Here is a 26,471-nt window from a genome sequence, read left to right as displayed (position 1 = left end):
GTCTTCCTTCTTCCCCCAGGTTTATAGACTGTGCATTATTTTATATGGTATGGAATATTCCTTGGTCATTTTGGCTCAGCTACCCTGTCTGCTCCTCTTCCCAACTTCCCAAGCATCCCCCATCTCCTCAGCAGCATCGCCATACAGAAAGCGCCTCAGCTCTTGTGCAAGCACTGCTCAGAAATAAAAAAAAAAATCTCTGTTATCAACCTTGTGTTCAGCAAAAACCCAAACCACAAGCTCATAACAGTCACTGTGAAGAAAAGTACCCTTAACCCAGCAAAACCCATCACAGTCTGTAAAATCTTATATTTCTATTTTTCACCGGGATTCTGTTGTGAATTAATGCATATTAAAGACTTTTTTTTTGATGGATGTCTTTGTCAAATGTTGAATTCTGCACATCTAATAGACCAAAGTTCAAGATACTGTTCTGTATGCAAAGAAAGAAATCCACCCTGTATTCCTCTTTTTTAAGTAGTAGGAATGGACTTTTTTTCTCTTGGACTTAAATCTGTTAGAACTATTTTATACAGGTTTCAAGTACCACCGTGATTTGCATAACAAGTACATTTCAGGGAAAGTGCCCTAGTAACCAAAAAAATGGAAAGAAAGCCCCTCCCATGCTATTCATTGTGTGTTGTCATATGGGTGAGTTGTTGCTCATCGTCCCTACTGCATCAATACATCTTCATCTTATAAAGTGCCAGAGTCTATCACTATTTGGACAACACCCCAGTGACTGAAAATATATATACATATTAGAAGACTTTCTCTTTGCATGCTGTACTTACCTTTTAAATGGAATCAAATGCTAATAGAGTGCAATTTTCAAACCCAAACCCTCACATTGTCTTTGTAACAAATGTTATTTTACCTTGCTATGGTAAAACATGCATTTATGGGTAATTAGCTAGCAATGCATATCTAGCTTCATAACTTTGCATTTATGCTTAGACCACTGATAGTTACAGCTCTAAGATTATTAAGATGGAAGGATAGTTTAGGCATATCTGTGACAGCTGTTGTGGCTGACCCCTAGTCAGCAACTAAGTGCTGCTCACTCACGCCTCCCACTACCTGGTGGAAGGGAGGGGAGAATCAGAAAAAGATGACACCCACGGGTTGGGATAAGAATTGAACCAAACTAAAAAAAGCTAGGAATAATAAATACTAATATTAATAATAGTAATTTCAATGATCAAGAGAGAGAGACAAGTAGAAATCAAGACAGACAAGTGATGAACAATAAAATTGCCTAGCCCATCCTGTAGCAGCTGTTGGACCTTTCTGGCTCAATTTCCCCAGTTTATACATTGAGCATGAAGCTATAGTATGGAGTATCCCTTTGGCCAGTTCAAGTCAGCTGTCATGGCAATGCTTCCTCTCAGCTTCCTGTGCAGATCTGCACTGGCAGAGCATGAGACATTGATAAGTCCTTGACTTAGGGTAGGCATTGCTCAGCAAAAACTAAAACATCTGCATGTCATCAACATTATTCTTATACTAAATCTAAAACACAGCTCTTTATCAGCTACTAAGAAGAAAATGAATTCTATTTCAGCCAAAACCAGGGTAACAACTTTAATAACTTTAATAACTTTAACTAAAAGCTCACTAAACACTCTAATAGCAAATGTGTAGTCACTCTAAAATCACTGAAACTGGAACAGGTAGTCTAATACTAGCTTCAGTACATTGACAAAATGCTTCAGACATGGTGGTGTAGGAATGTGCTTTATACATAGTTTATGATCACGACCACTCCTATTGATCTGATGAACATGAGCTGAAAGCCTTGGGAAGAAGGAGCTAAATGTTTCCAAATGAAATATTATCCTATTAAAAAGATATGGATCAAAAGTGTTACTTGTGAAGGGCCTTTGCATATTTCTTTCTGGAGAAAGTGCATACAGAAACAGTACAAAAATCAGAGAAATTAGTAATATTACCTAGGTTATTAAATAGGTGCTATCAAGAGTCATAGAATATAAAAATATGCTGCCCATCTTACCAATACACTGAAATAACCTATAAAAAATTACTATAGCTATTCTTATTTCTCTCTAGTGATAACAAATACAGATTGATGCATTCTATTTCTTGTGATAAAAGCAACAATATTGGCTGTAATGGTCAATTGTTAAAGGTACCATTCATCAGGTTTGAATTCTAAGGGCCAGCTGCCCTTGTATCTGACAGAGCAATTCTGCAGCGCTGGGAGGGAGAAGAGGCTGTGGTCAGCAGGAGGAGCCACAGCATCAGAGGGGAGATGGTACCATGGAAATAAAACACACTTGCAGGCTGTCTAGAAAGAACAGTGGCAGCTACACTGGAGGCAGGTGAGAGGGAGAAATAAGATGTAGTCGCTGCAAAAAGCCTGAGATGTGGAGGGTATAGCAGGCACTTTGTTTTTAGGCTCATTCTTCTTCAAGAGAGAGAGAGAGAAAAAAAAAAAGAGGGCTAAAAGTGAAATTAAATTTAAAATGTTTCAATTTAAGAAAATTTAGACTTGGCAATACTTTCTTTCCTCATATTTGAGTATTACTGGAGGGAAAGAAGATTACAGAAACAAAAGGAGAAAAGACTGGCATCACTCATTCCTTTTTGGTGGACATGTATCAATGAAGAAATGCAATCCTCTCTGTGGAGCAGTGGAATTGTACTGTGATTATAGAGCAGGCAAAGTATAGTTAATAACTATGCCAGATGGAGCTTCATCTGCTGTGGGTTCATTTTAGAAATGGAGAAATTATTAGTAAATATGGGCTCTGTCTTTTTAAATTTAAGGTCTTGGGAAATACCAACATCCAGTTTTTATGTTTATCCAGAAGAAACAGTTATCTTGAGGGATAAGGTGAGAGGAATGTTAATTTGTGCAGAGATGTCAAAAGTTATTTGCATTCTAATCAAGTCAGCATTATCAAAGCCTCCAAATTCAGTGTGCATCAGCTGAAGTTCTCACATAAACAGGTTTCTGCCATGAATGCTTGAGTACAAAGCCATACAAAACTAAATTATTTGAAACATAATCTTGCACTTTGGTACTAAAGAACAAAAAGGAGATGAGTTATTGAGTAAAAGATGGATCCTATCCTTAGATATTGTAGTGTTTCTGGGAGCAGGAATATTTTCAAAAAAACCCTCAGTGTAAAGTAAACCATAGATTAATTACTGAAATCAGCTTTTCTTGACAATACAGTCTAGCATTAGATATTAATACATTGACAGAATGCAATGAAGGGAAAAAACCCACAAAATAGTTAAATCCCAATATGGCTAGATTGTCTGCTAGTATCAGATTCAGTCCCAAGAGTCATAAATCAACCACTGGCTTTCACTCAAATGGCCCAGGAGGAGCAGGGAAGGTCAAACTGGGAATTAGGAAAAATTTCTTGACTGAGAGGGTTGTCAAGCATTGGAACAGGTTGCCCAGGGCAATAGTTGAGTCACCATCCCCAAAGCTATTTAAAAGACATGTAAATGTGACACTTGGGACCTGGTTAGCACTGGACTTGGCAGTGCTGGGTTAATGATTGGACTCAATGACTTTTTAGGTCTTTGCCAGTCTAAATGATCCTAACAGGCTTGGTGGAATAGAACTGGACAGTACTGCAAATAATGTCATAAGAGCAGGACTACAGTGTTAGGTTGGCTGGAACCCTTGTATTCTTACTTTTGTCAGCATTCTACCATCATCCCTCTGCTCCCAGGTTCTCTTGGAAACACAACTCAGTGCAGCTCTGGGAATGACACATCCCTGTGGTGCCACACGATTTTTTTTGCTGCAGCCACCCTGTGCATTGACACACAAACTGAAATTTGCTTAATATGACAAGTATTTTGGATAGGTAGTGAGTCCTGTTCTAAAACCCACAAATGTATGCTCGATTCAAAGCCCAGACCCACCAGTTCAAACTGCAAGAAGGTAGACCCTGGTGAACAGGCCACTCCTGCAACTTACAGACGTCATATCTGCACCTGACAGCTTGGCCATTATATGAAGTGTCTGGTGCTTGGATGGCAGTTTTTACAAAGCACTTGGAATTATGTTTGGTACCTGTTATACCCAAGGTCACTTGACATGTGTTTTAAAGAGGCTTAGGTAGTGCTGTTCCCTCGGCAGTGAATGGGAGGAAACAACAAACTTCTCAGGAGGTTGAACAGCAAATTTTACTTGCAAACTTTAGAGAATAAGGTACTTGACAAATTTTAAAGCATCATCCAGTCACAGTAAGGCGCTTCACAAAGCACTGACTTAGCAAACTCTAACCGATCCAATTTTAAGTTACCCAGCTTTTGAGAAGAGCAAGTTAGGAGAAGAGAGAGAAAAGAGAAAGATCAATAGTTTCAGCCCTGGATCAGCTGCTGTGAGGTCTGAGTCAATGGGGTAGGTAGACCAATGTCATGGCCTTTACTTTGGTCTCACCCCAGCTGGGCTAGTTGTGCTACTGGCTTGGGGCAACTTTGGGGCTGCACCAGAGGCTACAGTGGGTGGGATGTGGAGCAGTGCTCAGAATGCACAACTTGTCCTGCCCTCCTCCCCATATGTTAGTTGTTTTGAGCTCATAATAATTTCTCCTGGCTCCTACAGTATCTTTATTGGAGGGGTTATTATTTCAACTCCTCACTGCTTTCTATATTAATTTTTCAAAATAAGTCACAGGGTAATGTATTCATTCATCACAAAGCCTCAAGTCAGTCAGCACTACCGTGGTTTTCATCACCTTCTGTCGAAAAATGCTACAAAAAGGAAAATATTACTTTTGTTATCCAGTTTATTCCAGACTAGTCTGAGTGGTCTGAGACGCACTGATGCGGTCAGGAAGCACCTGGCTGGGTGATGCCCAAAGGCAGCCTATAGCCAGGGACAAATGACCACTAAGAGACTGCAGCAAGCACTGCTTTTTCATCTAATCACCTATCTGTCTCTCAGCAGGCCTGTACCTTCAAATAGCCACAAGCATCCTACATTCCAGAGCACGCAAAGTAGATTCTGATTTTGTGTCACATGCAATATGGTAGTAGTGGTCTTCAGCTAAGCTTCACATTACTTCAGAAATTTCAGGAAAGTGCATGCAGTAAAAAAAAAGCAGTAAGTTTGCCATAAAGTCACAGAGGTTATCACACAGGGCGATGATGCACAGTGTGGATGCACTAACATGGAGCACAAACCCCTTTCTACCTCTAGATCCAGATTCTTTCCATGTGGAAAATAAAGCATGTAGACATGATTTACCACTTGCAAACATCAATACTTAAAATTATTTTTCCATGCAGAATAATTCCACTAATTTTCCCTCATTTGTTTTAGCAGATCACCATTTTCTTTTTATTGAACTCTACAAAAAGGGAGATCACTGGCTGGTGCCTAAACTTTGATATACTTAGCAATTTATCAATTTAGCAAAAGACTGAAATTGCCCTAGGTGTAGTTCTAGATGTAGACATAAGGAGATGATCCTTATTCATTGTCATAATGAACTTGCTGTTTTTGTTGCAAATGAAAGCTAAAAGGAAAGATTAATGTAGAGGAAATAAAGTAAAATAGGAGAACAACTAGTGAACAGACAAAAAGCAATAAAAAATGAGAAAAGTAGCACATACCTAGGTAATTTTTACCAGAGATGCTCTTTGTAGTATAAGAGCAAATTGTTCATCCATTATTTGTTTTTTCCTAATGTGCATATTGTAACATGGAAACTTTGAAAAAAGGTGGAATGAAATTTACTTGGTGTGACAGGTGTAGTCAGTGGATAACAATTTCTTTTCTCTAAAACATTATTTATAAGTGATATCCTGAGCAGACTTTGTATTTTCTGATTTGAAATGAGTCATATCATTAGAATTTTATAATCATTATTTTACGCCATATTTTTTCTATAGCTCCTTTTTCTACATGAATATGTATGTATATCTACATCTCTATCTATAGCTGTACATAAAAATAAATATCTGGAAGGGGAGTATTTTTCCAATAATAGTAATAACTAAAACCACACCAGTATTTTCGACTTTTTTATACATGCTTTAAATACTGTTATTTTCTGATGAATGATCTTGGGAATTATAACAGTCTAAGAGTTTTGAAAGATATTTCCAATAGTATGAGACTTCTATATGGTTTCACTGGCTGGAAAATCTGAGGAAGAAATCAACACTCCTCCTTTTACTAAGACAAGTAACTAATTTTTTATTAAAAAAACCAAACAAACCCTAACAAAGAAACAAACAATCAAACCAAACCAAAACCAAACCAAAACCCAAGAGAAATGTGAATTTGTGTGAGTTGGTTTGTGAGCTAGTTGTTAAGCTTTTCAGGCATGTTGAGGTTTCAGTACTTTGCTCAGTCAATATACAGAACTTAATAAGAATTTTTTGCATAGTTCAAGAGATTTTTGATTTGTTATTGATGCATATTGGTGGGAGCATAAAAGGAATCTAGAATGCATCAATACAGACCTATTCTGTCTCACTATTATGAAGTTTAGTCCTTTAGAAAATTTATGAATGTTATTTGACTAAAGCATATTCAAGTACAAATTTTCCCATATGTAAAGAAGAGATAATGATGACTATAAGTCAGTATGCAGAAAAAGAAAATTATTTTTGAGACAAATACAGTTAATAGTAAATAAAAATAGGTTCTTATCGACTGTTATAAAAGATTCATGTTCCTATATATTTCTTCATTTCTTTTTAATAGTTTCTGTATCTTTTTAAAATATCCCGTTTGTTGAAAAGAGAGTCAAGAGAACTGATGATGCATATTACTGCAGGGAAGCATAATAAGGGTCTATTCTGGGGTACTGCAAAAAGTAGATATAGGTGCCTTAGGGAAAAATGTATCAAATAGTTACAAATCTGAACGCTGCTAGTTTTCAGATATAGGATGTTTTTAGTAAAAAACACCACAAACTAATTTTTCCTTAAAGAAAAAAGGAATCTAGATACCATTGAGATTTTGGCCAGAGTGGGACATAAACAGATGTGACAAGTACATTACCTACAAGCCTAGGCCACATGCCAAATGTAACTTATTTTACCTTTTGATCAAAAAGTAGAAAGCGTTTCTTCTTAAGCATTTCTTAATTCTCAGTGCTCCATCTAAAATAGGTTTCCAATATCTCCCACTATCCCACACAGTGTACCTTGGGTATGGGTCACTGAGATCACAGGGTTTTGTTTGCTCCCATCCTCTTTCCAATGTTGTCAAACGCCACATCTGCATATAAAGAAGTATCTTCAATTCATTTTCTTCTTTCATTGCCCGCTCATGATATATATTTTACTTTTTTATTTAATGCCTCTTGAAATAACACAGAATATAAACAAGAAACTTGAAAGACTAAATAGAAAGCTAGGAAGAATGAAATGCATGTGGGGCTCTTTTGTGTGAACAGATGGATTAGTGCGCAGTGACATAGATGGCAGCTGATGTAGGGCTGTGGTGTGAGGTTTCGTATCCTCACCCCAGATGTTTCTCAAATGACTGCAGAAATACACCACTTATATTCACTACCTGTCTTAACAGAGTTAGACAAATGGTACTAAAAACAACTTTCTGAGTTATATGAAGGTTTGCACAGGGCTTAGACTGCTCCATTCTGTATTTTATGAGTGATGAATTCAACAAAGTGCATGAAGATAGTACATTTCAAGAAGAGTGTGTATCACATCTGCCCACTTCCTCACATCAGAGAAAGAAAATGTAAAGAAAGGGCTTGTGTTCAAAGATAAAGAAAAGAAAAAATGCTTATTCACACCTTCAAATTTTCTACTTGCAATGAGATACAAAGATAAGGTCTATAAAAGTGTTATACATATTTTATGTGAATTAGGCTAGAACAAAAGATATATTGGAAGAGACAAAAGGTTCACAGGTGCGACATGATTTTCTCCTTTTCTCATTGCAATTTCTAATTTCTGATCCTAATTTTCTAACTCTCTTTTTATGGGCTTTTATCTCTTCATGTCATGAAAACTTCTAAGAGCTAATTTATATGTTCAGCCTGTGGAAAGGCTTGAGAAAGGGAAAATATTTTAGCTAGTATTTCTGAACATATAGCACTGCTGATTCTCTCTTTAGATCAGGCATTCTCATTAGCAAGTCTTGTATCTTTTTCCAAAGTAATGTGTACTGTGTTCTTAAAATTTAAGGCCTAGGAAATATATATTTACTGATCTCATAGCAGGAACATTCAGTTCATAGGTTAAAATGAATGGAAATATTTGACAGAGAAAGCAGTAGAAAAAAATAAATGAGAAACTACATTTTATGGATGATCACTTTTATAAAGCACCCAATTTTCTCCTTATTTCTGCCTTCTTCTAGACTTTGGAATTTGGTACTTATAAATAACCTTTGAATTGTTGTTTAAAAATGTAGAGTTAATCCAAAACTATTTGGGCATTAAATAGGTCTCCAACCTTGTTAATACATGTTAATCTTACATGTGCAATAGTGCAAGTCTGGAGCCTTGCAATAACAGTATTTCAGAAATTCTGTATTTCCCAAAAATATAGGCATGCCAAAGAAGGCACAAAAGTAAAAATCTGCCAAATGGCAAGTTAGTTTCCTAGTGTCTGTAAACCTTTTCAGAACATGCAAAGAAATTCTGAGTGAAATCTCATAAGCATGGATATAATCACAGAAAAGAAATTATGTAATCTTTACAAACTGAAATGGAAAATTAGGGTGCACTTTTTTTATTTTTTTATTTTTATTTTTTATTTTACTATGCTATTATGTGGTTGTTTATATAGAATAAAATAAAATAAGATTTTGCAAGCCAAGCCTAAATAGTCCACTCCATTCTGCAAAGCCAGATTGGTTGTTGGTGAACCTCTTGGATAGGTAAGTCTTCACAGTCAGGCTTTATGGGTCAGGGCAGGGTTTCTCTTTAGTATGGCAATTTTTGGATGAAAAAGAAGATACCAATGGCTGTTTATTTTATCTGTCTGTGAGTTTCACATGCCGGGGTTAGCCATGCCTTCTGAATGTGAATTGCCATAGGCAAGAAAACATCTTTTGAGCCCGCACTGAGGGCAGCAGTGTGCCACTGCCTTGGGGTGCCTGCTGCCCCAGCACAGGCTCCCCGCTGGAGAGCCAGGCGCTGGCAGTAAGACACAGCCCATCTAGCTCAGCCTTTCACCACTTCACAAGCCCTTTTGAGCCTTGGCAGCATTAAAGTAGGTCTCACACTGATAACAAAGGTTAAGGCAATAATCTCTTTTCCTTTGCAGATAAGGACTTGAAAACTGCCTTTGCAGTCTCTCCTGCGCCGCGCAGAGACATTTCTGCAGCCTGCGATTTCTCTTGGTTTAAGCAGTATTTATCAAATGGAAACATATGTATACAGTAGGTAAGTAAATATTTGCCACACTTTGAAGAGGAGCTTGCTTCTCTTTTTGTTGCTGTTTTTCCTTAGCAGAAGTATTCTTAAAATATACATAAGGACGGAAACATGATAAAGGAGCTTAATCATTTCAGCTCCCCTTGAACCGTAAAACAAATGAATTCTTAATCATGTTGCTTTATGCTTGCTTGTAGTCCCTACTGAGAGAAGGATGGAACAGCCTGAATTTCGACAATGCTGCATTGTTCCCTACTACTCTTTATATATACTGAGATTGTGAAGCACCTTTGGGAATAACTTTAAAAAAAATTAAGAAAATATTGTAAATTTCCAAAGCAGAGTTAACTAGACCCCAACTAACTTGGGCACAATTAACTTACACTTTGCAAGCCACCTGTGTTGGTAAAAAAATGTTGGGGCTTTTTTCGTGTGTGTTTTTGGATTTTTGTTTGTCTCGTTTGTTTAGTTTGCTTTTTTTGTTTGTTTTGTTGGTTTGGTTTTGACTGTTTTTTCATGTGTGTATGACTGTTCAAGAACTTTTCCCACAGTTTGTGTTAACACTTGTGATACTATGCTTTTATTCTTCTCTGACTTTCCCTCTAACATATTGTTCTTTTTATTTCCACTCTTGAACCATGGGTTATTTTTAGAACTTCATCACAAGAACCGAGTGCCAAGTAAAATATAAGGAAATGAAATATCAAACATAAATAATTTCACCTATATCAACCTTAATAATGAGGGACCAGATCCCCAGATCCCATTTTTTCAACAAAATAAGCTCCACTGAAATGAGCTGCAGTGTTTCAAATGAATACTGTATGCATGACTTAACAAGTGCAATCACTGTTCCATTATTCACCTGAAATAATGGCCCAATGTTACTTTTTAAATCATTCAAATTTATCAGCATCTATTGCTTTTTTGACACTTCATCTCTAATCCATCTTGCCCAAAATCTTATTCTTCTTTTCAAGCTTTGGAAAATCCTACCCTGTGCAGTTAGATACAAAATCAAGAGTAATTTGAAGGTACAGGCAAAGAGCCAGCCTATTTTATTTAAGATGATGTAGGTTTTTTTCCCCAGCATGTGCATTTTAGTACATTTCTATGTACTAAAATCAAATGAGCCCTAACTAACATTCTGCTTAAGATGACCTGCAGGAAATCAGTATTCCTTTTGTGGAATTTATTTATGCATTGTGTTAAGATGAAAAATGGAAAGGAGCTAACTTTCTCTGTTACTTTTTAAAAATCAGGTACAAGTCATATCTACTTAATACCATTTTTTGAGCTCATCAGTCAGTTTTAATTTAGTCAAAGATATAATTGGGTTAGCATTTACTTAAGATTGCAGGTAGGGGTATATAACAGAATACAGAGAAGTTGTACAAAATTCTACAGCTTTCTCCACTTAGCTAGTGATAAGTCTGCCCTTACATTACTCTGATTCTGAATTATGATATAAACAGAGACTGAACCATAACAAAATCTATACAGCGAATAGAATTCTCTTCTACAAATCTAATCATACTCAGAAGAAAAAAAAAAAGAAAAAAAAAAAAAAAGGAAAAAACCCCAGGAGAAGACGTTTTAACAATTTTTGAATTTTAATTTGCATTCAGAAAATTGATTTAAACTGCACCAATTAATTAAGTCTTTTCCCATTATATTCTCAGACTCCACATAGAAGAGACACTATTGCTATACTGATAAAGGTTCTTACATGGAGAAAAGCTAATGTGAAAATCAGTGAAGTACCTTGACATTTTCATTACTTTATACATACATGCATGCAAAATTTGCAAACCATTCTTAATTTGTTTGCCAAGATGTTTTTGGTAACAGCAGAATGAGTCAGGCTGGAAATAAACTTTAAGAATCTGTTTTTTAAGGAGACATCTAATAGAAGAAGACATATTTTTCCAGGTATATATTGCCATGTTTCTGAAACAGACACAATAAAACCACAAATTATTTCAGAATCTTACCATGTACATTTGAGATGTATCTTTCTATTTTGGCTTTCATTTATATTCCAAGGTCTTTTTGACAGTTTCTATTTCTTGATTTTCTGTCTGTAGCTTTCAGTGAGTTGAGTCTCTAGTGAGAGGAGTCTTCAAGCCAGTATTCTGTATTGCCTGGAAAATTAAGGCAAATGTTATTTAGGCTCTGAAATAGCATTTATTCCTTTCTGACTGTACCAGCCTTTTTAATGGTAACACTCTTCCAATTTTGTCACAGAGCTCCTTCTACTTCTCTATTGTTTTTTTGTTTCACAGTTTTTGCAATTAAGAAAAAAAGCCTGTGAAAATTTGCTATGTTTTGGCCTTGTGTGGGTGGGCATTTTGTGTTTGGTTGGTTTGAGTTTGTTTGTTTTGGAATTTTTTAACTATGAGGGTGGTCAAACTCTAGAACAGGTCACCCAGGACACTATGGAGTCTTTATTTTTGGAATTAATAAACACATGAGTGCACATAGTCTTGAGGAAACTTCTCAAGCAGACCCTGCTATCAGCAGGTGGCAGGTCAAGACAAACTCCAGAGGTGCCTTCCAGCCTAGGCCATCCCCAGATTCTGTGCTTCTGTACATGAATAAAGTAATAATATGCCACCCGTCCTGAGCTCCAGCTCTAGCCAAAATAATGGGAATGTTAGACTATTCAAGAAAGTCTTAAAAGATGAGCTTGTAATTGGTGCTAGTGTAGCTTTCTGTCAGCAAACAAGTACCAGAAATATCGAATATATTTTAACTTAAAGGCATTAGACCCTATCCATGGGCTGAGAAAATGAAAACAAAATTTATTGTGGTAAGTTAAGTAAATTCTTATGCCTCTCAATTATTATTTGAAAGGTTACTTACCAAAGAATATTTTCAGTAAAGCACCAAAAGAACACTCTAGGTAGGTATAACACTAGGTGATATCTGACTCTCAGAATATAATCACTTTATAACAATGTACAATGTCTTCCACTGAAATGAGAGATTGAGGGTGACTAGCTGTTTCCCCCCCTTCCACAGAGATCTCCATTCACTATTGCCAAACTATTTCTTATTAAGCAGGGAAGTATGCTATTTATTGAGCTTGCCTGTTGTTCTGACTCGTTGCCAGATTCTCAGATTTTCCTTTCCTTAACTTACCTCAGGGCACCAGCACGTATATCTCACCCTGGTCCTTGTATTGCCAGCCCATCCCATTCCCATCTCTTGGGTTATGTCACCTTACAATAGAATTTTTACTTTAGCTTATGAAAAGAAGCATAGAGATGTAATGCTTCAGTCACAGGAAATGTAACTGAATTCCTTTCTCACTCAAATCATAGAAGACAAAAAGGTAAATTTGCCTGTCCTGATGTAGGTACTTTTCCCCTTGCCTAAGCAGAAATTTGATGTTAATTTGGCTTCCCTTGAAAGATTTTAAAGCTAATATTATTTTCCTCTGTCTCATTATGCCATCAGTACTATCTGGTTTTAAGATAAACTTGCAGCCTATAAGCTCCAAAGGAGTAGCAATATCCACGGTTCTGTGCAAACCAGAGATTAATAGGTCTGTTTGAGATATATATATTGAGATATATATATATATATATATATATATATCAATAGTCCCATCTAATAACTGCATTCTCATATACATATATAGTGGGGATGTCTTACATATTTAGAGGAGCAGCAAATAAATGAGTGCCACAAAGGAATTCAGTGCTGGAATCTGCCCCTATTCTATTTCGTGGTAGTTTCATGCAGATGTTACCATTCCCGACATTTAAGACTCTCTCAGAGACTGACATGGCCTCTCAAAATGGTACTTTTGTCCCCAACATATTTATTGCTGAGAATGCCTAAAATTCAACCCAACAGTTCTGCTGTACATGCTTCCTGCACTATCTAGGCTTTTGCATTCTGAACCTCAATAGGCGTGCATATATCCTTTACAATGCCTGTGAATGTCCCCCCCACACCAATTTTTAGCAAACTCTGCCTATATTTCTTAATATTCCTGATACATGAGTTTACTGTGTATTTTAAATTGATAACCAATAGTTTTATTTGCTTATTACCCATTTGTTTAGCATTGATTCATCCTTCAATATGGAAGCAAAAGAAGGATGTAAATAGAGAATGAGGCCATTGCCCCATTTGAGAGAAAAGCTTCAATTGAAAGTGATAAAAATGGTTCAAATTCTTGCTTCTGGCTATCTTCACAGAATTAAAAAAAAAAAAACAACAACAAAAAAAACCAAAACCAAAACCAAAACCCAAAACATAAAGAAAAATGCAATTCCTAGGCTAGAGATCCTATGAGAGGAATTAACTGTATAAAGGAAGGCACCTTACCAGTGGAGACTAGAATTGTATGCATGTTCCAAAAAGAGATAAAGAAGTGCTAGACAACACATATTCACACATTAGTAAAGTTTTAGAAACCTCATAATGGAAAATAATAATGGAAAAGATATGAAGGCAAAATAGTTTGACAACTCTAACACAGTTAGGATTGTAAAAGGCTGACAAACCCAGTGTATTTTGAGTTATGTATCCACTTGCCTGTATTAAAAAAAACAAACAAAAACCAAAACAAAATGAAGCAAAACCAACCAAACAAAAAAGTAGAGAGCTGTAAGTGTCTGTGCTCATACTTTCTCCTTGGGCATATAATTTATTATATTGCTGGCTTGGACTGTGAATAAGCTTGTGAATTCACTCTTTTCAGCCAGCTACACTGTTGTATCCACTTCTGTTCTCTAAACAACACTTTTTGTTTCTACTTCAGTGAGTTATTAAAAGCTATATGCTTTGACTCTTAGAAAAGGGAAGCTGAATCAACAAAGAATAGGAATAAACTGGCCATTTTAAATAGCTTCTCAGCATTATGGGTGATGTAAGAGTAATGTGATGATTCTGTCTTCACAGGGCATACCACTGATATAATGAAATAGAAATTTTTTTCCTAGGGCAAAATAAGAAACAGAAATAGAAATTTATTAAATAGAAATATTTTTCCTTTTTCCTAGGGCAAAAGATTACTATTATTACTATCATCATCACTTATTATTACTATATAATTTACTTTGTAGATAGCATAGGCAAAATTAAGTAAATATGCCTAAAGGACCCCAGCTCATTGCAAAGAGGAGAAGGATATCTCCTATTCTAAAGATAAGGACTCTTGTTTCTTGGTATCTTAAAGCCAGCCATGAAGACTAAAGGGTGATCCTAGGCTACTGAGACATATCAGCATCCAGATCTCTCCAACCTATCTGTGAAACCCTCCATGGACATCTTATTCAGCAACACGGACAGTGGGACTGAATGCAAGTTTAATAAATTTGCCAGTGACATCAAGCTGTCTAGTGGCATCAACATGCTGGATGGAAAAGAATTTCATGCAGTGGGGTTTACCCAAAAAAAGCTCCACTTTGTATGGTTATTTTAAAACCTAGACTCAATCAAGACAACTAAACAACCAAACAACTAACCAGAGGAAACAAACCAACCAAAAAGAGAGAAAACCTTGCAGGTTCTCATAAAACTGTTTCAAAGCATTAAGAGCACCTTGCTGAATGAAATTTCCATGAATAAGCAGCATGTTCATTTTTCATATCTCTATATTTAATTACACTGTGATAATGATGCAAACAATGGGAGATAATAGCAGTACTTGCTGCAGGACAAAGACATCATTTTTCAGGAAAAACAAAGTGCCCATTCTGCATGGGAAAATGTTTTTTGTTTATTGAAACACGAGTAGCAATCTTTAACACTGATCATAAATGGGTCTAAAGCTGGCTTATGGAATCACTCATCAAAATGAGCAAGGTACACCATGCACCTTCAAATCTCTTAATTTAATTTTTTGGATATATCTTCCTTTTCCTGTTTCTTCTTTACTTTTTATCAGAACTGATCATGATATTTTATGGGATTTGCAAGTGGCACTCAGAGTAGGAATGAAATCTAAACACCCTCACCTTCTTATTTCAGCACCAAGTACATGTCTTTACCTAACTTTAAATGTTCAACAAAAACAGTAGTATTACACCTATTTTACGTTCAATACTTGCCTGCTTACCTTTTCTTCAGTTCCAAGTTTTGTTTTTTTTCATTTTGCATCTTTAATTTTCTATGCAGTTATTTTCATGCCTGCAAGTTTTTTCCCTTCATCATTTTTCATTGATTGATATGGTGTTTTGTGTTTACTTCTTTTTATCACTTGGATTGCATGCTTTGGAACCTCTGAAGTTATCTCTATGGCAATGGCAACTTACTATCAATGCAGAGCTGGCTATTTAAAATACACTGACTGTTGTCTGGTGTTTATCTGAAGACTCCTTATTTTGGAGCAGGTTGTAAGACCAACATAATAGTACCAATAAAATTTGTTTATTTTTCTTTTAATTGCAATATATGTTTTTCTCTCCAGACAGAATTGTTGAATATAATTAAAATAAAGAGCAAACTCAAATCCAACTGAAAGCTTTTTTCTATTTTAGAGTTATTGGTTGTTTCTTTGAAGGGAGTGGCAGAAGAAGAAAAAAAGCAGGGCAACTAGAAGAGGGAGCGAGAGAAACAACTGACTAAGATATAAAAAACAGTGAACACATGTTATTAAAAACAAATCACCCACTTATCAACCTACTTGGTCTCCAGTGCTTTCTATTTAAAACAAAACAGAACAAAACAAAACTAATCAACCAACCAGAAAATCAGAACAGACTGACTATATCTGATCTGGGTACAAAAATAACAAAAACTACTGGATAAAAAAAAATATTAAAATATAAGCCATAAAGTGTTTAAACCAGAGGTCTTATGTTGTTTGATAAGATCAGAAGATATTTGCAGTGTTGACCTCAGAAAATAACAAGGCTGTGGACAGGCAGCTCCTCCCAGAGAAGAACTGAAAAGGCTGTGGGGAGAAGAATTTTTTAAGGTGTGTAGTAATTTGTGGTTTGGGAAATGGATTTCTCTGACCAGTTTGACTGAACTGAAAACTGTTCAAAACACTCTGTTCAGGTAGCCTTTCTTTATGCAACTTATCTTTTATGGCAATTGAAAGAGAAAGAAACTGCTACTTCAGTAAAACTCTTCATTCAATGTAAGGAGACAGGGACTGCTTGATGTCCCTTATAAGTACACTATTGATATCTGAAATTTGTAGATAACACAGGGGAAAAAACAACTACGTTATTTTATTAACTTGACAGGGATTTTTCCCTTGACTGCAAAGATGCAGCTGTCTTGCCAAACTCACCTGGTGGAGTTTGAAGAAGGGTACAAGGTAAAGCACTTTTTCACCGATTATGACAAGTATTTGTAAAAGTGCAGTTTATTTTGTGTTTAAAAGACAATAGTTCACAGACCTCTGGGACATCATTAATTACATATATTTGCTATAAGGAGTTACTGCAACTGAAGAATAAAATTTAGTTACAAAAAACTGCTCCCTTGTTATAAGACTTTCACCATAGTACAAAATGTTAGACTTCCATAATTAAATCCTACTTAAACTAAGACTTTTCTTTTATATTTTAAAAAATAAAATAAAAACATCCTTAATTTGAAGTAAAAAAAATCTAGTAAAACTGCCATAATATTTTGTATTTAATTCTGGTAGTTACTAGCTATGATCATAAAAAAATTCCTATCAATTTTAAATGTAGTCAAATTTTGACAGTAAATCACACTACATTACATGATATGTTTAACTGTTAAAATATATATCTTCCATTGTCCCTTTTTTTTTTCTGCACAAGAACTTCTGGATCAGGATGATCCTTGTCTTTCTCCTGGTTAATGTTACCTGTATGTTTTAGTGTTTCTGCTTGATAATAATAGGAAAGTAAAAGTTTAAATTGCAGAGAAACTGTAAAACCCCAAGAAAAGAGGGCTCAGCTTTATGGGGAAAAAGTCTTTTAACTGTAGGATCGAATATGAAATCTTAGCAAGTTTCAGGTCTTGAATGTGATTGAGACCAGACACCATTCTGATTAGGCGAAATAACTTGTTACTTCTCACATGCACTCTTTTATAAAGTACTAATTTATATTAAATAAAAACAGATAATTTTAATGTGAATTATTGAAGAAAAGCTAGTTAATGGGAAAGAGCTCATGAGAACTAATTAGGGAAATTAGGAAATTAGGGCAAGCACTAGAATTTGTTCAAATTTGTTGAATTTGTTATACAGCAACTCATGCCCTGCATTCATAGAGAAATTCAGCCCCACACAGTTGTTTGCTCACTTCCTCTCCTGGTGGGGGGAGAGAATAAAAAAGGTAAAAAACTAGAAAACTCTCAGATTGAGATAAAGACAGTTTAGTAAGTGAAGATAAAACCCTGCACATAGGCCAAGCAAAACCAAGGAATTAATTCACCATTTCTCATTGTCAGGCACGTGTTCAGGCATCTCTAGTAAATCTGGGCTCCATTACATGTAACAGAAGGCTGGAAGGACAAACTGCATCCCTCTGAACATCCCCCACTTCCCTTCTTCCCCCAGGTCTATGTGCTGATCATGTTGCTCTATGGTGTGGGATATCCCTCTGGCTATCTGGGTCATCTGTCCCAGCTATATCCCCTCAGCTCCTTGTGTAAAACCTCAGTCCTCTTACTCGGCGGGGTGAGGAGAGATGCAGAAAAGCTCATGCAGCAGTGTAAGTGTTGCTCAGCAGTACTTCTAGTCCTGTTTGCCAGGGGGCTCCCACTGAGCTCGTTTGCCTGCGTGTCCTTGCTGAGTTGGGGTGCCCAGTGCTGCAGGCAGTACCCAAACTTGCTGAATGAGGAATGCTGCATTTCATTTAATGCATCCTGAGATACTGCTGGTCACCTTCCCTGACAAAGCTCACTGATGGCTAGTGGTCAGTATCACATATGCTAGGAAGTGCTAGGAAACCCATGCACTTTTCAGCAAATCTGTATCCCAGCTTGTCCATCATGTATATGTATCATGTATAGTTATAATTTATGAGTCTATTAATTGGTTATTGTGAGATAAAAGGGTGCTAAAGAATAATTTGCTTTAATTGCTTCCCAAGGTGACATTGCATCTTGCTAGCTTTTGTCTCGTTTCTGAAGTAGCTGATTTGAACTTGGAACCTATCCTTGTGAGAACTTATTTGCAATGCTTTTAATAGGGAGCTATAATTCATCATTTGTTCAGTTGTATTCAAAAGAAGTCTGTATAATAGACTTCCTTTATTTTTTATTTTAAAAAAAAAAATCAAAATTAAAGGCAAAGAAAATTCTACCAAACAGAAAATAATGAGTTAGACATAAGTGTGTTTTAATCTAAGGCAAAATCCTTACAACATTGTTTTTCTCAGAAAATGTCTTCCTTCTGACTTACTGGTTCGTTTAAGTGAATTTGAGAATTAATAATTGTGAGTAGCATTGTTTTAATACACATTTGTTACATTTACTGAGAGTGCTTATAAGTTATTTAGCAGATGCATTACATGACCAAATGTATTTGGTTTTGGATTACAAGTTTTAGGCAGTTTCATCTTGTACTGTGCTTCAGCTTTTAATGATCTGCTTTTCTTGTTTTGCTGCTGAGATTAGAGTTTCTCATGTTAAATAATGAAATAAGTTTTTACTCTCATATAATTCCTGAGACAGTCTTCTGCATCTGCAGTACAGCCCAATTGTGGTTTTGGCAGAGTTTTTTTGTATCATTGAACATAAATTTCCCTATGCTCTCCTCGAACTTCCTCTGTTGTGTCTTCCCAGAATATACAATTCAATTGTTACTGTTTTTTCTTTTTTTTTTTTTTTTTTTAGTTTTGAAGACCTTGCAATGAAAGCATTTGTCCCTTTGTTGGTTGTCATATCACTGCCAAAAACTGCAACAACCCAGGCTTTAAGAAATTGAAACACAGGGAAATATATTTGCCATGTACTGGAAGCACAGCAGTAGAGCACAAAGCCTTTGGAAAGTGCAGACCTTGCAAAGGAATGCATGTTAATTGACTGCATTTATTTGAGTTACAAACTGCATCACCAATTCTTGCAAATTCATAGTAACTAGAAACAGCTGAACTATGGGAGAAGGGCTACATATTTTAAGATACCCCCAAAGCCATTGAATTTTTATCAAATGAAGGTGATATATTTTTTTACATGATTTGTCTAACATATGTGAAAGTTACAAAATATTATGCCACTCTGCAGAGCACAGCAGGGTGCCTGAGGCTACCTAGCAGAAGACAAGCCCTCCTCCTGCTCCAAAAATTTACCAATGCCAAAAGTTCACCCACAGGGGTGTCATCTAATATGCCATGTCCAATACGGCGTGTTGAAACTGAGATAAGTTATTATGTGGGATATTTCTTCCCCACAGTTACTCACCTAGTATTTGCAATAGAGTAAACTAGACAGTGAGAGGCACTGCACTCTGCTGCAGGTGCTGCTGTTTTAGAGATACTCAGCACATTTCAACCTACTTTAGCATTCACAACCAATCACTGCTATAATGTGATCTTTACATGATGCTTGTAGCACTCATATAGCTTGTTAAGGTGCTATTTACAATCTAGGCACTCTTGTCAGATGACACCAGCATTTCCCAGCTGATAGACAAAGACCCATCACATCTGTAGTCTTAACATCCTTCCTTTTTCTCATTCCTTTAATCTTAAAAGACATCTCCTCATCATAGAATAATTTGTCTGATTGCAGTACTTAGACGATGAGTCCTATTCATCAGATTCATTCCTCTTTAACAGAATTGTTAAGCCTCCAGTTGCATTTATAACTGGTATCCAGATTTAAGATGTTCAAACTGAAGTGCAGAGCCTATGAAGAAAAATGATCTGATAGCCGTACAAGTGGTACTTGTTTAAAACCTTGTCCCAGTTTCCATGTTATTGTTGATACTGATGCTCTGATTAATTTGCTTCATTTGACAGTTCATCAGCATTTGCTGAGCTCTTACCCTGATGTTTTACATTAAGGCCTTTCATAGCCCATTGTAAAAATATTGAAAAAAAAATTTAACACCTAAATATCAGCCATTGATCATATATTTGGAATTTCAAGTAAGGATTTGTCTGGGCCCCCTGGGAATTCTGAGTATATTAGCTTATTTGTTAACAACTCTACTCACAAAAACGAAAAGGAAGAACTACTCCTGATTAAGTACTTAACTTCCTTTTCCACACTGAAGAGCCATTGGCATAATAAAATTTATGGCTCCCTTCCCCTTAAAAATCAGAAATTAAGAGCCCTTGCTGCAGAAGTAGTATCAACATGAGAAAGGAAGTTTACTACTCTCTTAGCTCTTTAATCCTAACAGTTGCTCAAATAATCTGAACCAGTCACAAGTATCACTGCACGGAATAAGGGAGCTCTAGTGAATAATCGTGCACAGTGATGCCATCAATGAAACAAGCTTTGCCATTTTCTACAGAAGCTTACATTCCCTAAGTGTTAGTGGTCTCCTAGAGAACTATATCAATCCATCTCATCTACATCTCTGCAATGGCAGTGTTGAATTTTCTCTCTCACAGTCACTTTGAATCTTTGTCCCTGCTACTGAGATTCTACAACTCCCAAACCACACTGTATAAAATTCTGACAGAAGAAATGTTTCTGCCTTCAGTTACTTAGCATGTGTTCAGTGTTCATGCAGGATACTTACAGAGAGGCACCAAGGAGAGGAGTATCAAAGGCAGAGACATGAGTGTGAAATGTGCTGGGGCAAACACTAAGATGCCAGAAAGAAGCTAGTGGTGTCATGGTGCTGTTGTGTACAAAAGACCATTGGTGTTTGAAAGAAAGGGGGCCACCCTGTGTCCTTGTGGGTGTTCAGGGTAGGTAACAGAAGGCAAGAAAGGGAGACATCAAGATGATTTGGAGAGCAAGAAGTGAACCAGAGCAGCAGAGAAAAAGAGGATGAAAGGAGCTTTTGGGGTATGAGCAGGGGCCTGTCAGTCTGTGTTCCAACAGTGTCTGCAGCAGAAAACACAGCAAGTCCTGCCTCATCATTACATCCCTTTTGAATGTTTTTCCTACAAAGTCTCCCTGAGGAGTGTGAGGGCTCAGCACCTGCCTGGTTATGGGACTAGGGCTGTGAGGCAGGGGTCAGCAGCAGGCAGACACACTGTGTGCAGGGTGTGGGTGCACGTGTGGGGCTGTACTTTTGTGTGTGCATGTATAGGTGGGCTGTTCCAGCAGATAGAGTGGAACAGCAGCAAAGAAGTTTGTAAATATAGGTGCCAATGGGATACCAGGGACAGCTACTGTGTAGATGATCTTAAGTACAGTTCCTTGAGAGTCCTACATTGTATATATCTTTATACACGCATTTATTTTCTTAACAGACTATAACAGACTATTTTTTTAACAGTCTTTCATCCTGATCAGCCAGCAAGGGGAACAGGAAGAGAGCTTTGGTGTGTTCATGTCTTCATGAGCAACCCTGTCCACGTTTCTCTCTGTGGTTTGCTGGCAGTGAAACCCTGGGTACTGGCAATAAACGTGCAGCCCCGCTGAGGTGGGACCCATGAGCAGGGAGCTGTGCAGCCTCACCTCTCTCCTGCTACCTGGTTTGGCTACTTGTAACAAACATTTAAGAATCTTCTTTAGTCATTTATTTTGCAGTTTAACTAAAAGGAAAAACAATCAGTCCACAGTGATTATTGAAAATTGAACCAAGTCCCTTCTAAGTGTGTTACAGCCATGCTTAAGATGCTTGATCTAAACATGGGTTTAGATCTTATAGTTGAGTGATTTTTACTCCTTCATGCAAGGAATAATTTTTTTTCTTTATTCATCTGGCTGAAGGTGTTAGCACAAGTACACCTCTGCTTCCTTGGGTACTGAGTATATATTCTAACTGTTTACCTAGGGAATTTATGACGATTTCTTCAATTTCCACTGGCAAATGATTCACACACAAATGAAATTGCCAAAATGCACAGCCTTAGCCGTAGAAAGGAGGACAAGCTAGAGAAAATGAAAAATCTACAAGGGTCACCAAAATAAACAGGATGGTTCAGCATATTGCAGATAACAGTGAGGTGGTTTTTCTGTTATGCCACTTTGTAAATGTTGGGCAGTGAAGCTGGTGAAGGGTCTAGAGAGTAAGTCCTATGAAGAGTGCCTGAGGGGGAAGTGTTTATTTAGCCTGAAGAATAGGAGGCTCAGGAGAGAACTTTTGACCCTCTACAGTTACCTGAAAGGAGGTTGTATCTGGGTGAGGGTCAGCGTCTTCTCCCAGCCAAACAGTGACAGGGCAAAAGAACATAGCCTCAACCTGTGCCAGAATAAGTTCAGGTTGGACATCAGGAAGAATTTCTTCACTGAAAGGCTGGTCAGGCATTGGAATGAGCTGCCCAAGGAAATGGTGAAGTCACCATCCCTGAAGGTATTCATGAAAAGACTGGACGTGTCACTTAGTGCAATGGTTTATTTTGCATGGTGGTGTTTGGTCAAAGGTAGGACTCAATGATCTTAAAGATCTTTCCAAACCTCAATGATTCGATGGTTCTACAGCTCTAAATGTGGCCAGAACACCAATCTTGTAAAACAGAAGTGTACAGGTGGTCGAGTATAAAAAAATAATAGATTTTACTTTTGGATGCTAAATGGTACTATTGAGAATTAATTCTCATATCATTGTCTCAGAGAGACCTCTGCACTGGTTACAGAAACAGCAGTTTAAATGGCATGGGAAGGAGAGCCACACAAATACTCTAAATTACTGGTTAAGGTCACTTACAGAATCCCCAACAAAGATATCAGCAAAAGCAGGTCTAATACAAAAATGAAAGTATAACAAAAATTTTTGGCAATGTTCATTCTACTACTTACTAGATGGTTTAAGCAGAGATAAAAACCCCTAAAATCATAAATAAATCAATCTAAAACAAAAAAAAAAAACAACACAAAAAATATCTACATGGAGGCTGGGGTGAGTGGTGACCAGGAAAAGGATAAGGATAGGAAGGGGTAAGGATATAAACAAATAAGGGAGACCCTCCCTTTGAGGCATAAGGTTCACTGTGGTATTGACCATGAAATTTGACCTAAAGGTTTTAACAGTACTTAATCAATAACCTAATTTAAAAAACTTAACAAAAATTCTTAAAGCATTTACCATATCACAACAGTAACTCACTGATAAGTTTAACTTACCTACGACTCTAACATGCACATGAATGTGAGAGAGCAGCATTCGTAGTATGCTTGGTATAGCTTATCCACACTCACATGCACACAGACCTAAATGAGCATGGAAAAGTTATACCTGTGAAAAACTTTCCCTAAATTCAGTGAAGTACTCCTTTTGGATACCTTTGCATCTTCTCAATGGGTGAAGAGTTGAACCTGTAGCTGTGGGGGTATCAGCCCAGGCTCTCTGTTAGTGTTCAGCAGTGATCCTCCAAGTACAGCAAACTTGAGAGTTTGCTGGCTCTGAGATATGTCCCACTCAGAGGGAGATCACTGCTTGCATCCTGCTGCTGTCCAGAAGAGCTCAAAGGATCTCACCTAGGTTCACATTTATAGACTTGTTAAATAGGTCATTAAAGTTGGCTTTGCTCATAATAATTTTTCATCCTGGATACAATTTGAGTTGGTAATTTTCTTTTAAAGTTCAATAGCAAATTATTCTACTTTTATTTTTTGTTTTTTTGGTTTTTGTTTGTTATTCAGGCAAGAAAAAATAAGTTTCCAAAGGTGTTCACTGAAAAACAGGAGCTCATTGGACAGCATAAGTCCTTAGGAGCAGTGTTTCTGATAAACTCAAGAGGAGCTTAGTCTAGGTGCTGTTGATCAAGGCTGAGGCCTAATGAGCATTTCTGAGACCACAGAGCATCCCAAGGAGGAAAGGAGGGAATGCACCACCACAAGGAGGAATTCTTTATAATGATCATCAAACATTTTGCACTTCTGACTGGTCCAAATCACATTGTGTATCATACCACCCACAGAGCCATGCAGTTTTTGCTATGAAATAAAAAATGGAGAAGAGTGAACTGGTACTTTCAACCACTACTTTCACACACAAATGGGCCTGAAAACTAATGTTCTATAGTGGCTCCAGTTATTGCATTCAAGAAAAGACATACAGGATTTGACAACCACCCAAACACCTGGAAGCACTTGAAGCATGTGATATTCAGGTGTCCCATGCTCAGCTCACCATAGAATTGCTTTCTATCACCTGCACTTTCATTAAAAATTGTAGTAATTGCAAAATATAATATGCAAATGTAATATGTAATTGTATTTGTAATAAGTAATATATAATATGAAATATGTAACATGTAATTAGTAATTGTAAAAATTGTAATATGTAATATGTAAATGCAAAATGTAATAATTGTAAAATGTAGTATTTTCATTACAATTGAATGCTTACTTTGTTCTGAGATTGTACTTGGAAATGCAGTTCACTTTTACAATTCTTATGAACACAGGATGCTCATGAGCACACTTCTGGTGAGTCAGTTCTATATGTTTATTCTTTTGTTGCAGTGTATTTGTGACATTACTAAATGGAAGACGCATTTAATGGTGAAAAAGTTAAAAGGTTCTGGGACTGTACTCAAAATACATAGTAGATCAACAAATAAAAAAAGGAATTGTGCAAACTTTAAACAGAAATTAAAAATCCATTGAAGCAGATATATTGTTAGCAACTCTCATGGAAGAACCACATCAAAATGAAGCAATTAATTTAAAGACTGGGAAAAAGTTAAAATAATTTAAGCATCTCCTCTTATCTTTGAAGGTAGTAGTTGACAGTAAAAAGACCTAGTGAAAATGCTTCTTAGGTAAAATGAAGAAATGTTAGGTTTACTGCTTTTTGAAGGAAATAAGGTTTGTATATCAATTGAGTTTAGGAAGGAAATGTGATATTATACTGGTGAGATCTGCAGTGGAGGGAATCCAGGAAAAGACTTTCCAAAAGCTTTCTGTCTTGGGCTTCTGGCTTGAAAAGTAAATGTGCAAAGGTATGCCTGAATTTTCTCCAAAAAAACTATCAAATTTAAAGAAAAAGCCCCCTCAGGTTCTCAGAGAGAGGAAGAATGGCAGAATGCTTTCAAAATTATTTTGTGGGTCCACTGATACAAATTCCCAAGGGAATAATTTCAACATGTAACTGTAGGTTCCCCTCCCTCAGTATTCTGAAGTAAGGCGATAACATTTCTTTTGCAGTGGACTGTTGAGCAAGCCACAACTGTAGACATGGTAGAAAACTCTTTTTTCTCTCTAGATAGTCCCAGTGAAGATTGAATCTGACAGCTGTTCTGAGAATATTCAAAGATGTGAAGAGTGCAACAGCAAGGAAAAAAAAATGCATTTCTTATGAACTCAGCCACCTGGCATAGTAGAACGAATGAAACAGATGTTTAAACCAACAGTAAAACAACCCTGGGAAAATAACCTGATAAAAAAGGAAAATTGGGATTTGATAATTCCCTTAGTTCCAGCAGCTCCTCAAACCTTCCTTGCTATTAACAGAAACTTCCTTTGAGGAGTTTGAGACTGAAGTATAAACAGGACAGAGCATCTGATGTGGTACAGAGCTGCCGGATACATGGGTTAAACTATTATGTAAACACTATGCTAATTTTGGGATCAGGCACATTTTTAAGTAGCTACTAAATTACAGAAATCCAGGACTAGAGAAAAAGCTTGTTTCTGCAAATTTCAGAGAGAGAATACCTGGGAGGGTGGAGATCTGGGGATGCAATTAGCCTATGCAAATCCTGAACATAGCCTGTGTCACAAATGCAATGGGCTGTAACCAAACTACAGGCAAGGTCAACCTTTTTGCAAATTAAAGTTACTGGAGAGAAGAAAGTAAGAGATAACTTTTACCATTCAAGTCAGCTGAAATTGTGCAAGCAAGGAAATTTTTCATGACTGTGGAGACCCATCTCTGGTGCATTCATGCAAAGATGGGATTCAGAAGAAAGGTTAATTTTTGCTTCTTTCTTCGGAGAGGTTTTTAGAGAGCTGATTTTTGTGTCCATAGCAGTTCTTTTAAAAAAGGAGGCTAACATTTAAAATTACTGAAATGATCACCATAAGAATAAAAAATCAGAGGTTTTAAATTTACGATGATACTATTTTAGGAGTGCAGTCATTAATTAAATT

At 36.7% G+C, this 26,471-nt stretch overlaps 1 long non-coding RNA gene across 1 annotated transcript; it reads left to right on the top strand.

The window, feature by feature from the left end:
* Positions 1-9,232: 9,232 nt before the first annotated feature.
* Positions 9,233-24,708, top strand: LOC131574589 (uncharacterized). Its single transcript, XR_009276543.1, has 3 exons — positions 9,233-9,365; positions 16,568-16,641; positions 24,018-24,708. It is a non-coding gene; the product is annotated as an uncharacterized LOC131574589 (long non-coding RNA).
* Positions 24,709-26,471: the final 1,763 nt, after the last annotated feature.

This window comes from Poecile atricapillus, chromosome 1 (assembly GCF_030490865.1).
Source record: "Poecile atricapillus isolate bPoeAtr1 chromosome 1, bPoeAtr1.hap1, whole genome shotgun sequence".
NCBI lineage: Eukaryota > Metazoa > Chordata > Aves > Passeriformes > Paridae > Poecile > Poecile atricapillus.
The sequence above is the reverse complement of the archived record's forward strand: the minus strand, read 5'-3'. Positions and strand labels throughout refer to the sequence as shown.